This window comes from Mustela putorius, unplaced genomic scaffold (genome assembly GCF_011764305.1).
Source record: "Mustela putorius furo isolate JIRA1106 unplaced genomic scaffold, ASM1176430v1.1 tig00002057_pilon_pilon_pilon, whole genome shotgun sequence".
Classification (NCBI taxonomy): Eukaryota; Metazoa; Chordata; class Mammalia; order Carnivora; family Mustelidae; genus Mustela; species Mustela putorius.
The window spans coordinates 75,199-89,235 of NW_025421936.1; the positions used below are offsets into that span (position 1 = coordinate 75,199).

Below are 14,037 nucleotides of genomic sequence, written 5' to 3' on the forward strand. Positions count from 1 at the left end.
GAGGTCATTGGAGTTCCTACCAGCCAGAGGGAAGTGTTCTTCTGGCTAAGTCACAATATTCAGTAGAGACCCGGTAAGGAGCATGAGTTAGGAGCGGGATGAAATGATCCCTCGGAGAAAGCTGACTCTAGAGCTTCCCTAAAGAAGGGGAGAACAACTGTAAAAAGGGTTAGAAATACCTACTAATCTCTGACTGCCCCTGTGACAGCCAATCAAAGAAAGCAGAGATTAGCCTCCAAAGGACTCAGGTCATCGAAAGGAAGGCAGTTCTAAAGGGAAAGGGAAGAAGGAATAGACAGGAAAAAGAAAATACGCCTAGCGAGGTAGTAGACTTCAAATTCAACATTTCAACAATGACCTTCAGAGTGAACGACTCAAATTCTATTGAAAGAAAAGACCTCAATAGGGCAGTGAAAAATAAACTCTACTTAGAAGGAAGCAGAGGCTAGTATAGATTTTGTGGAAAGAAAAAGGATGAAAAGGACTAGACCTTACCCAAACGAATCCTCAAAGGCTGCTTTTCCTAGGTCTTGAGAAGAGACAATGGAAAGACACCTGATAAATGAACAGAGAAAGAAGACATTTCAGAACACAAAAGGACCCTTTTAGAAACACATGGCTATCCTCAAGTTGTCTGCATCCGATGAGAAAACTCATTGAGATCAACCATATTGAAGCCCATAAAACAAGGCTAAAGACATTTTTTGGAAAGCTTTTCTTTCTTTCTTTGTGAGAGAATGAGTGAGAGAGAGCATGAGAGAGGAGAATGTCAGTGGGAGAAGCCGACTCCCCAAGGAGCTGGGAGGCCGAGGCGGGAGGAGATCCTGCAAGACCCGGGTCATGACCTGAGCCCAAGGCAGTCGCTGAACTAACAGAGCCACGCAGGCACCCCTCTCCAGAAATTGGTCCACAACAGCTGAGGGGCACCTGGGTGGCACCCTCAGTGAAGCGCCCAACTCTTTGGTTCTGGCTCAGGTGGTGATCTCAGGCTCTTGAGATTGAGCCCTGAGGCAAGCTCTGGGCTCAGGGCAGAGTCCACTGGGTCTCTCTTTTGGTCCTGCCCTTTCCCCCTCACACTCAATTGTGCTCTTGCCCTAAAACCAAGTATGAAAACCCTTCACAGAAGGGAACAATGGTTGAGAGTGACAGGACCCCAGAGAAGTGACAGGACCCAGGGCGAGCGGGAGGTGCCCTCGGTGCTGCCCGCCCTGCCAGGGCCGGGCTCCCTCAGCGGATGCCACCTTCTCCCCTCCCCCCCGCCCTCGGTGCTGCCATGGCAGGGAGCAGCAGGGAGCAGCTGGGCCCAGGAAGCCTTGGGGCAAGCCTCCTTGAGCGCCTCCAGCGCCCTCTGAGCGTGCTCGTTGCGGGGGTGGGGGTGGGGCCACAGGTCGGTCCAGGGAGGAGGTGAGGGCGGCGCCCAGGTGCCCCCGGCGGGGGAGGGGCAGGCAAGACCTACAGAGAGATCCCCTTGGGACTGCTGGAGCTGCTGCAGGGCTTCATGCTGGACTTGGCGAGGCAGCAGCCTGCACACCCTGCCCTGCATCTGGCTCTTTCCTTAGCAGGGAGCCTGTTTTACCCCCTCCCTCTCTGCCTGTCTCTCTCCCTCCTTCTCCTCTCTGTCTGTCAAAGGAAGAAAGAAAAAATCTTAAAAAAAAATCATCAAACAACCCTCCATATTCTTGTCGTTCTTTAGGGCCCCATGCGTCAACATTTGATTTTTACTTCTTGAATTGAAGGAATTGGTTGATTGATTGATGAATTGGACAGAAAGACAGAGACAGCGAGAGAGGAAGCCCAATTTGAGAAGGAGTAGAAGCCATGGAAGTGGGAGAGGGAGAAGCAGGCTTCCTGCTGAGCACAGAGCCCCAGAAAGGTCTGGAGCCCAAGACACTGGCATCAGGACCCCAGCAGAAAGCAGCCACCCAGGTGCCCCACTCCATAATTAAATCCGTTTTCCACGATTCAATCCATTGGATTAAGCAACACTCTTTGGGGTCTGCCTCCTTGGGTTAACACTAACACATTGTGTTTTCCTTTGCTCTTTTGTGATCACTGAGGATTTCAGGAATCTTTTCATGTTTCTTGGCCGATGGTTTCCTCCTTGGGATATTTCTGCTCTAGGATTTTCATTGTTTTGAAGTTACCTATCTACCCTTCTTGATTCCTAGTTCTCCTATTTAGAGTTGTATACAGTTCCTTATCCGGTATCTCCATAGAGCCTTTCATAGTTTTACTCTTGTCATTTGTTGGGCAAGATTTTTTTGTTTGGAACCTTGGAATGAGTAGAGTCCAAATTCCCAACTGCTGCTGCCCCTCGGAACAATTTGTTACTTCAACTGTAACCCCTGGAGGATTACCAAGCACATTTACATATGACCTCTAGAAATACATATACTGGCAACAGGTCTTTGGGGAAAAGGATGACATATGACTGAAGCTGGGTAGCTGGGGATGCCCAGCTTGCTCAGGGCGGAACACCGCCCCTTCACAGAAGCTGGGCAGCGGGGGATACCTCGCTTGCTCATGGCGGAACGCAGCCCCCTCACAGAAGCTGCGCTGGCTGGAAGCCCGGCCGGCCCAGGGCGGAATGCCTCCCGCTTCAGGAAAGCGGAGCACCCGGGAACACCAGGTTAGCTCAGGGTGGAATGAAAACCGCCTGCCTCCCTTATCTGCCATCGAGCCTTTCTCTTCCCAGAAGTGCCCGTTGTTAGTTAGAAGAGTTCTTTCAAAGTGCTTGTTTCACTATAAACTTTATCCGCCTTCTTGCTTGTCAGCAAGATGGGATTAACATTTGACCTTCCTCAATCCTTCTATTGGCTATTGTTTTCTATCCAATAAAAGTGAGACTGTGGAGTTGCTCCTGGCAGCCATCCTTTTCGACTGTTGTCCCCTGCTCCCAGTCTTTTGCAGCCTAATTCTTCTCTCGTCGCCCACTGGAAGCCGCACCCAAGCTTTCTTGGGCTTCCTGTTTTTGGTGTTCTGTTCCACTCATCTCTGCCACCGCCCCCAGGTCCTCAAAATGGTTTTCTATTGTATCTTCAGAAAACTGCTGATGTCCTCTTTAGTATGTAGGCTACATCAGTAGGGAATAGCGTTAAAACCTCTTCTGTTCCATGTGGATATTCACGTCGTTGAGCACCGCTTGGTCAAAGTCTGCCCTTTTCTGTTGGTCTGTTTTCCCTGGTCATTTCAGGAGTCCTTTTGTAAGAAATCCTATCCCATCAGATGCTCCTCTCACTCTCTTTCTCCCTTACTCTTGCTCTGGCTTCTTTCTTCAGATTTGCCGGGGAATGACGAGTCCTTTTCATTCCTATGAAAATAGAAGAATTGGCTGATCCACAGATACCATTTTTAGTGATATACAAGTGTATATATAATAACTGATATGGAGATGTACATGTGCACCTACATATATATTCTTTAATCTATAAAGTATGGAGGTTGGATTAAGTCTGAAGTCTCTCGTACAGCTTGATAACCTGTGACTCTTTGATCGATAACTTCCATTTTCCCACAGGTCAGAGAAACGGGAAAAAATGCACATATGAACATATGTAGCACGTTAAAACATGATCACAAATCCTATGACTCCCCATTCCCTTTGATTCACATGGGCTATGTGACTGTGTTAAACAGTGAAAGAAACGTGTCAGTTTCAGGCCCAAGTCCAAAAGGAACCCCTCTCTTGGAACATTTGCTATTGGAGCTCTGAGTGGACAGGAAAGAAGTCCAACAACCTTGTTACGAAGACTGCACGGAGGTGGAGGGCCATCTGAGCCTCATCTCCCAACTGTACCCATCAAAGTGACAGGCATGTGCATAAAGTCATCCTGGATCCTCTAGACCAAGCAGCCACCTGCTGAAGGCCACCACCCACTGACCTCAGTTAATGCCGTATTAAGCATAAAAATTGCCCCATGAGATCCTGCCCTAATTTCTGACCCCCAAAACATATGTAATATGACAAAAGGGTTGTTTTAAGCCCCCAAACTTTGAAGTCATTACATAACTAATTGGGTAACATGGCAAATACGTATCCAAAATAATGTAAATCAAGGAATATGTTTAAAGGCACCAAGTTATCTTAAAAAGTTCTCTGAACACACAGAAAAACAGAAAGAGACCCATAACTACAGAGAACAAATTGATCGTTTCCAAAGAGGAGGCAGCGGGTGGACAGGCAAAATGCGTGAAATACAGTGGGAGATAACAGGCTTCCAGTTACAAAATTAATAAGTTGCAGGACGAAAGGCACAGCATAGGGAATATGGTTGGTGGTACAGTACGGCGAGCGCAGCATAACATACAGACTTGTCAAATCTTGTTGTTTTATATCTGAAACTAATGCAACATTGTGGGTCAGCTATACTTCAATTTAAAAATCAAAGGAAGTTTAAAAAAAATTAAAAGTGAGCTCTGTTATCCAAATAGGACATACGAGATGGATTTCCCATCATACCATAAATTGAAAACGACTTCTCTTGATAGAACAATGCTTTCCTTAGTCTTAGTCCCTACTCCCTCCACAAAAAAAAAAAAAAAAAAAAAACTACTTTCGAAAAACATCTTGGTATTTTGAAAATTATAACTGCAGTGAGTGATGAGAGTGAAAACAAACTGATAATCCACGTTTCCTCATTTCTTATCCCTTTTATGAAGATGAACAGTAAAATCATATGTAAGAATTAACCAGAGAGAGGTCTATTTTCCACTCACTATAATCAAGCTGGAATTCTCAACTATTATTTAGTATTAGTTGATTCTGGTGGCAAATGCAAATATGGTTTCACTTCCTGGGCACATGAGGAAGATTTGGTCGGTGAAACAGACATACCAGGTTGGCCCAGGCCTGCACTTCCAGGGTTCGGAAAATTGCAAGATACAACCTGACACTTAAAACTTCCCATCAACAACTACCGCTGCCCCCCCCAACATCTTGTTTCTTCCCACAGACAGCTCATACTGAGACCTGTCCACTGTCAGGGTCAAGCTAAAGGGGGATGCCCACAAACTAGGTGGGAAATGAGAGGATGCAACTGCAGCTCTGTGGGGATGCCTAAGGCCACTGAATGCCCCGTCATGATTCTCCAGCACAGATGGGGGCAGCCCTGCACCACGTGGGTAGAGCTCTAGGACACAGAATGTACTGGAGTGGCAGTCAACAAACAAATGTGTTTGTGTAATATATAAACCCCCATAGGGTTGTCAATTTGTGGGATTCACTTTTTCTAACTGTTCACCCCATGACATACAATTTCAGGAAACCCAGAGCCCATGGATTATTGTTAAGGGCACATTCGGACTCAATCAAAGTGTAACTAAGCGTAATCATACACATAAATTCAAATATCATTAAAAAAATCAATACCACCTCAAACTTTCTTTTTTATTCCCAAATGAACTTTTATGGGTTTTAATATCAATTAATGTGCTTATAGAACTGGTAAAAAAACAGTCACTGATGAAATTTTAAAATTACCACTCTGCTTTCCCTAATTTCTGTTGATGTACTTTTATCTCACACAAAAATGAATTACTAAGGAATAAATCATACTTCACTGAACACGTTTCAGCTGAAATGATGCACCAAGATGTACAGCTTTGGTCAGGCTTATACTGCTGTTGTCAACATAGTATATGGGGTGTAAGAGCTACTGTCTTTTCCTTCTCCCATGAATATTAGTCCTAACAGACTCTTCACGTGGAAAGAAAACTTAGTCTAGAAGGTACACTAATTCCTCTCCTCCCTGGTGAAAAATACTGTTAGAGGTATTAGTTTTAGACAGAGAAGCAAGTTCACTTTGGAAAAAAGCACACACACACACACAAAACCCTCCAACATGACCTTTATTTTATTTTATTTATTTTTTTAAAGAATTTTTATTTATTTATTTGAAAGAGAGACAGTGAGAGAGAACATGAGTGAGGAGAAGGTCAGAGGGAGAAGCAGACTTCCCATGGAGCTGGGAGCCTGATGTGGGACTCGATCCTGGGACTCCAGGATCATGACCTGAGCCGAAGGCAGTCGTCCAACCAACTGAGCCACCCAGGCACCCCCAACATGACCTTTAATACAGTGATAAGGGTGAAAGTGTAAACTTCATTTGGAAACAGCACTCAAAATACTGTTTTGAAGGGCCTTTACAACAGCGGTATACTATTTGAAAAGATTTTTCAGATCAACTGATTGAATCATATTTAATTTACCTAGGGACAATTAGATAAAATTTAAAATTCCAAACAAAAACTTTTAGGACACAAATAAAATTATATGTGCTTTTATTCCCGCAACTATCTCCAAAATCTAATATTCAATGGTTTAAATTGCTGCATTTCTCATTTGCAATGCAGACACATGTGAGATGAGGTGTGAGGCATAAAAGGGAGCACAGGAGGCAACTGATCAGCTGAATAGCGACTGCCCCAAAGATGACCATATCCTGAGCCCAAGAAGCTCTGAGTACTTTACCTTACCTGGCAAATGGGATTTAGCAAGCATGATTAAATTAAGGTGTGAGGGGGGAGAGATTATCCTGGATTACCTCGGTGGTCCCAATGTAATCATGAGAATCCATAAGGAGACAGGAGGATCAGAATCAGAAGGCAATGTGAAGTTGGAAACAGAGGGATAAAAGGTGGTGCAATGAAGGGCCACAAGTCAGGGAATGCAGGCAGCTTTAGAAGCAGGACAAGGCAAGAAAGTGGATTCTCCTCTAGAGCCTCCAGAAGGAACACAGGCTGTTAACACCCTGATTTTACCACACTGAGACTGATTTTTGAACTTCTGACCTCCAGAACTGCAAGATAATCAATTTGTGTTGTTTCAAGCCACTGAGAATTTGTCATTTGCTACAGTGGCACTAAAAAAACTACTAGAAAAACTCACTGAGACATGTTGAGTCTGTACAATGGCAGGGACAATTTCTAGGTAGGACTATCTTCAGGGTGTGGTAGTACTGGGTCTGGAGAGTTGACTGCCAGCATCCTTCCTCCCTCCCCCCCCCTCCCTGAACCCCAGTGCACTGTGTGCCTCCTCCACTGCAGCACAGGTGACTCACAGGAAGCTGGCCCCATCCACACTACAGGGAAGGGTTCTGTCATGGAAGCCAGTCATGTTCCTCCTGGGCCATTCACACAGCCAGCTGCATGACAGTCAGTGCCTTGTTACTGTTGTACAAGAGACAGTAACCTAGGTTGTCCCACACACACAAACGGGAAGGGCTTTACAGAAATATCTGGGTTGTCTCTGAATGTGAACAAAGAAAGCAGTGCCCCCACTGTGGGCAGCAGGGGGTGGAAGACAAACTGGCCAGAGGGAAAGGGCAGAGTAGGGAAAAATGGAGAAAATCATGGAGACAGCGTGAATAAAACACATTCTCTGCAAGCCCTGCCATGAGCTGCTTCTTCATGAGATTCAAGGTTTTTTTTTTGTTGTTGTTGTTGTTTGTTTTTGTTTTTTTTAATCTTTAAGACAGTTTGAGTTAGGATGAGACAACCATCCAAACTGATTCAGGACGTCAGACTTTGCGGAAACTAAGAAAGCCAGATAATAAAAGTAGATGACTCACATGTGTGAAACGTGTCCTTTCCAACTAAGGGCGGGGGAAAACTAGAACCTTGAATTTGTGGTTATTCCACTATTCTTGCTATTTTTCATCACTCAAATGTATTTTTCAAGAATGAGGAACTTATTCTCAATGAATACAGTGATGGTTCCCTGAAAATTTGTAACCAAGTAGGGAACAGAGTCTCTAAACAGATTGTTTTGAATTGACTGAACAATCACACAAGATAGACTGTAAAATTTATCAAAGAGTGGGGCTGAGTTTCTTATATATGATTTCATGCAAATTTTTGTCTACCTGATGATTTTTAGTTTTTGTCTACAGGGTGAGTGAATAAAGGTCTCTCAACATGGTCCAGAACTAATGGTGTTCCCTGGCTCACTATGAAATCCAGGGTCATTTCTGTTTCCTTTTCCATGAACTTCTCCTTCCTCTCATTTGGTCTGTTTTTCAATCGGACTGTTTGTCTTCTTCTCAATTTGTAGGCACGTCAGAGACATGAACTCCTTGAACAGCTGATGTTACAGATGCTTTTCACAGCCTGTTGCCCACATGCAGCTTTACTCTTTTTTGATATACAAATCTTTTTCAAATTTTTAAAATAAAGTGGCATGTCATTTCTTCTATGGTCTGTGAGTCTTATCTCTACCTAAGGTAGTCTACCACTTCCCAAATTTTTACATGCCCCTAGATTCTCTCCAAATTCTTTATCATTTTGTTTGTAGAGTTAGAACTTAAACCAATTTACAAGGTTAATCAATCTGACATCTGCTTACATATGTGATAGGAAGCAAGAGTTCTAAGAAAGAGAGTTCTTTCAGCTCTGAGGGATAGAGCTTAAAGTCAATATTCAATGATACTCTGTCTCATTTTCTAGAAGGAACTGGTGGTTTCTGTTTGGAACTCTGACAATATTTTTCTTAGTCCCTGAAAGTCAAATAGGTTTATGTCTGTTTTGGTTTGAGTCTGTTCAGATAATTCTCCCTGGGACTTGGGCTTTATGAACTGAAGGCATGACTGTTTTTTTCAGCTCAAGTAAATGCTGCATTAGTTCATTTTATAACTTCTGTTATTTTCTCCTTTTGTCCTCAGGGTACTTGCAAGGTAGATTTGGACCTGACCTCAGATCTTACTTTTTCATTTCTCATTTCCATCTCTTTGAAATTTTCCTCAGTGTTCTGGGATATTCCTTTGGAAAATCAATTTTGTGGGGCACCTGGGTGGCTCAGTGGGTTAAGCCACTGCCTTCAGCTCAGGTCATGATCTCAGGGTCCTGGGATCGAGTCCTGCATTGGGCTCACTGCTCGGTGGGGAGCCTGCTTCCTCCTCTCTCTCTGCTTGCCTTTCTGCCTACTTGGGATCTCTCTCTGCCAAATAAATAAAATCTTAAAAAAAAAATCAATTTTGTTCTCAGCAGTGATTATTACTGTTTACAGGGTTCCTATTACATGTTACAACTAGTGAACTTAAGTTTCAAATCTTTCTTGTATTTTTATGTTTTAAAAAAGATTTATAAAATTTATTTGACACAGAGAGACAGAGAGAAAGTGAGCACAGACAGGAAGAGTGGCAGAGGGAAAAGGAGAGGGAGAAGCAGACTCCCCACTTAGCAGGGACTCCCCACCCCCCACCACAGGGTTTGATCTCTGGCAGACATTTAACCAACTGAGCCATCCACGCACCCCAAAGCTCCCTTTCAAAATCTTCAGTAAGTATTTTGCTGCTCTTTACTGTAACTGTATCCCCCTCAGACTTCTTGACAGTAAGTTTCTCTAGCTCTGTAGTCAGTTCTTAATCAATGAGGACACGTGCTCTGGACCTCAGTTTGGTGCTCCTCCACCAAGATGCTACCTGCCACTCAGGTGTGTGAACTCTTGCAGCTCAGGCCTAGTCACACTTTTGGGAACTCTGGGGCATCAGCGAACCTGCTCTAAGGGGACCATGCTTTGTGCATAAAAGCAGGCCCCTGCCATGAAGCAGCCCCTCTCAAACCTCCCCAAGTTGTCCTTCCCTACACAGCACAAAGTCTCTAAGCAACTCAACCTGCTGGGAAAGCCCATTTCTCTATGACCAAGGACCACAAGAGAGGGAAGTTATACCATGGGCCCCACACAGAAAGAGGTCTTCACTGAAAGCCTTCAAAAGAGAGTCTGCCTTTTCTTCCAGGCATTCCATCATGGCACCTCAAAATCCTGAGATGCTCTTCCACTGCTCCCCCTGAGATGCCAAAACGCACTTGGCAGTCGAATAGGTCATTCCCACAGCCCACCTACATGATTCTTGAGGGCCTGCCTGGTGCTGGGGATGGGTGAAGGCAACACAGGCCCCTGGTCTTGTGCTCTGATGTCACTGGCTCTTGAGCAAAGGAAGGAAAATGAGAGGGTCCAGGAGACTGCACACAACACCATGTTCTCAGAACATCTCCCTGGCCCCCAAGATCACCTTGTCATGGCAATGTCAGCAGAGCATGGCAAGTGCTACCTCAGAAGTCCCTCTGACACCTCAGCAACAGAGAGAGAGCCCACCCATAAACATAATCCCTAGAACCAGCATCCTTTAGGAACCAAAACCCCTATGAGTCAATTACTTTGGTATGTGTTAGTGTATTTTTACCTATGTAAAATATAAGAAAAAGAGGAATGACATACCTGTATGATTTGGGGCAGTACAGCAACTCGATTTTGAGTGCTTTGGATTATAGCTAGATACTTTTTTTCCAAAAAGAAATTTATAATCCATTTAATAAAAACAATGTGAATTGCCATGTATGGAATTTTTATACTATAAATGTTTTCATTGTCTTGAGTGGTAGTAATGTACATACACTGGCGCTGGTCTCAAATGGGGGATGTCTGGAAGGAAACAGAATACATGATTAGGGGAGTGAGTGTAACCCACCACCCTAAACAGTTCAATTTCTCACAAACATATACCTCAGCTATATATTTGGTTGGATGAATATCAACTAAAACTTTAAAATTAAAGTACCAGAAATTATTAGGGATGACATTTTTTGGTAGACTTGTTTCTGATTCTGCCTTGTGACCTGACAAAGGTGGGATGGTGGCTCCTGTTACTGCTTGCTTATTACAGCTATGGCATACAGCGGTGGAAGTACTAAGTACTAAGCCACTAAAAAATTTGAGAAAGGATAAGCAATTCTAATAGTAAGGATATTTTCACATACATTATAACTAATTTAATATTTTAGGACTGAAACAAATCTAGAAGAATGTACAGACATTCTTCATCATTTCAGGTACTTTAACATCCAATACTACCCTAATCAAATCCATGGGACTTTAGTTTTTATATAGCCTTTTCCTTGTAGATGAATCTGAAGAATAGAATCAGTATAAACTACTTTATGTCTGAAAGAATTCATCTTTGAGTATCAGACTTGACCAGCTCCACAGAATTAATAACAAGTCCCTTTCTTGGTGCAGACACATTGGGAAACAGTGTGGAAATTCCTCAAAAAAATTAAAATGGAGCTGCCCTATGACCCTGCAACTGCACTCTGTATATGCCAAGAAGATACAGATGTAGTGAAAAGAAGGGCACATCTGTACACCAATGTTCATAGCAGCAATGGCCAAAGTCACTGAAGTGTGGAAAGAACCAAGATGCCCTTCAATGGATGAATGGATAAAGATGTGGTCCATATACAATATGGATTATTATGCCTCCATCAGAAAGAATGAATACCCAACTTTTGTATCAACATGAACTGGACTGGAAGAGATTATGCTGAGTGAAATAAGTCACCAGAGTCAATTACCATATGGTTTCTTACTTCTGGACCATAAGGAGTAACACAGAGGACATTGGGAGATGGAGGGGAGAAGTGAGTTGAGGGAAATTGGTGGGGGAGACAAACCATGAGAGAGACTGTGGACTCTGAGAAGCAAACTGAGGGCTTTAGAAGGGAGGCAGGTAGGGGGTTGGGTGAGCCTGGTGATGGGTATTATGGAGGGCACCTATTGCATGAAGCACTGGGTGTGGTACATAAACAATGAATTCTGGAACACTGAAAAGAAATAGAATAATAAAAAAAAAGTCCCTTTCTCCTTCTTTAAATTTCATAATCAATACAAAAAGTTACATGGTATTGGACTTGAGCTACTACTTGCTGTATGTCCAGCTCTCTTACTGACTTTCTTTTTTTTTTTATTTTCAGCATAACAGTATTCATTGTTTTTGTACCACACCCAGTGCTCCATGCAATCCGTGCCCTCTATAATACCCACCACCTGGTACCCCGACCTCCCACCTTTTATATACCTGGAGGCACTTGCATGAGGCAGACAAGTTCTCAATAAAGAACTTTAATTTCAATATATTAAAGTATACTATGTTTTCCACAGTGAATATAGACTATTTATCAAATCAGAAACAAGTTCTGAAAAAAATACCCATATACAGATAGCTAACAAATACACAGCCCGGTACCTCTAAAGGTTAGTACTTCCACATATTTCAAAAGGCATCAAGTTTCTGCTGTTTTCCCCTGATCCAAGCATGCACATTTGTGTGTATGTAAGTAAACACCCAAAGACAACTGAATTAGTAGTCCACATTCACCACATGGATTAATGCCTGTTGTGATCTCTTTCCCTCCCAAATTGTTTCTGATTATTCACTTTAACTAATTTTGCCTGCTTTCCAATAATAGGGAGAAGAAAATTTGCTTCCCCACCCCAGCACCAATCAAAGGGATACTTCTGTCCTGTGAGCCTTCATTTTTCATAGGGGAAAACAAACAAACAAACAAACATCCAAAAAACCCTGAGCAGTGAAACTAGAAATTCCCTCATGTTTCCTTCCTTTCTGGAGCTTACTGCCCTTAGGTTGCACAGTTGCCCAAATATTGGCCCCTCCATAAGAAGCTGTAAGTAGCACCTAGTGGATGAATGATCCAGGATATAAGGAAGGGCTACTCTGGGCAGTTGCATGGCCTGGGATGGTCTGCCTCACCACTGGGCAAGGTCTGGGGTCTGGGGTCACCATACCTCAACACCGTTAAGAGAAGGCTTCAACAAGAATGTTTATTTCACCATCTTTGCCTGAGAAAATAAACACTGCCTTCAATAAACAGTTTCAATAAAAAATTAAAATTTTAAAACTTAATTTTAAATATAATTATACCAAGAAGAATCATGACACATGTTGAATTAATTTAGGAGCCACAGTCTTCCTGAGGTACAAATAAATAGTTTGTACAAATAGGTAAAATCATTTATTAGGAAACTTTAAACCTCTTACAATAAAGTTACCATTAAATATAAGAATAAAGTGACTATTTTGCTTAAAAATAAACAAAGGCCACTTTGAAAGAGAATGGCAGCTTCCCTGTGGACATCCTCTATACCCAGCCCAATCAGTACTTACCAAGTACAAGTTTGTAGATTTTGCTAACATGGTAAATGATGGAAATAAATGAGGAAGACAATATTTTTAAAACAGTGTAAAAAGAACTTTAAAACAAGTATCTTGATTCTCCTTATTCTTCCACTCTAATTTGTAGCCTTTGGATAATATGTGGGAAAGAACATATATACATTTAAATTTTAACTTAAATGTCTACTGAAATAAAATGCTATCTTATTAAAATTCCTATCCGAAATTTAAAAAAAAAAAGTCATGGTGACAAATAATGTTGACAATCATGTAATGTAATCCTATCTTAAAACTCAAAACATGCTAAGAATGAATATTTCAAAACTAAATGGTTCACTTTGTTAAAAATATTCTTACTGAGTATTAAAAAAAAAATCACCCAATGGTATCATGTTTTTAAACTCATTCTACTCATCATGCCTGTATTTTATCCCACCAGTTCTCTCTAATGACTTAGCATTCTTTCTTGTCTGCTCTCCTCTCTCATTTCCTTTCGCCAGCACCAAAAACACAAAGACTCCAAAGTCCTGAGAGCAGATTGGAGTATCCCTTTGTCTTCTAGAAGCTGTGCATTTTGACCCTACTGGTCCCTTCCACCTGCCCATTAGGCAAGATTGCCCAATAGGACAGTGCAGTCAGGAAGGGAGGCAAGGACAGAATCTTGAGGGATAGCAGAGAGAAAGAATCACCTTAAGAAAACTGGCAAGAATTCCTATCTTACATTGAGGTCTTTCATCCATTTTGAGTTTAATATTTTGTTCTAATAACACAACTCTGGGTGGGCTCCCAGATGGCTCCTCAGTGGGGACACATCACCAGGAAGACCACACCATGATTAGAATTTAGAATCTTCGGAATCTTCGGCACCCCCCACCCCAACCCCTACATTCCCCCAGAGAGGGGAGGGGGCTAAAAGCAGAGCACATCTATGTAAGGAAGCCTCCATAAAAATCCTCATAGCAGGGACGCCTGGGTGGCTCAGTTGGTTAAGCAGCTGCCTTCGGCTCAGGTCATGATCCCAGCGTCCTGGGATCGAGTCCCACATCGGGCTCCTTGCTCAGCAGGGAGCCTG

At 42.8% G+C, this 14,037-nt stretch overlaps 1 long non-coding RNA gene across 1 annotated transcript; it reads right to left on the minus strand.

Annotated features, from left to right (window-relative positions):
* Positions 1–3,055: 3,055 nt before the first annotated feature.
* LOC123394227 lies at positions 3,056–13,812 on the minus strand. Its single transcript, XR_006608960.1, has 3 exons — positions 12,578–13,812; positions 10,214–10,417; positions 3,056–3,310 (listed from the first exon to the last, which is right to left on the minus strand). It is a non-coding gene; the product is annotated as an uncharacterized LOC123394227 (long non-coding RNA).
* Between the last annotated feature and the right edge of the window lie 225 nt (positions 13,813–14,037).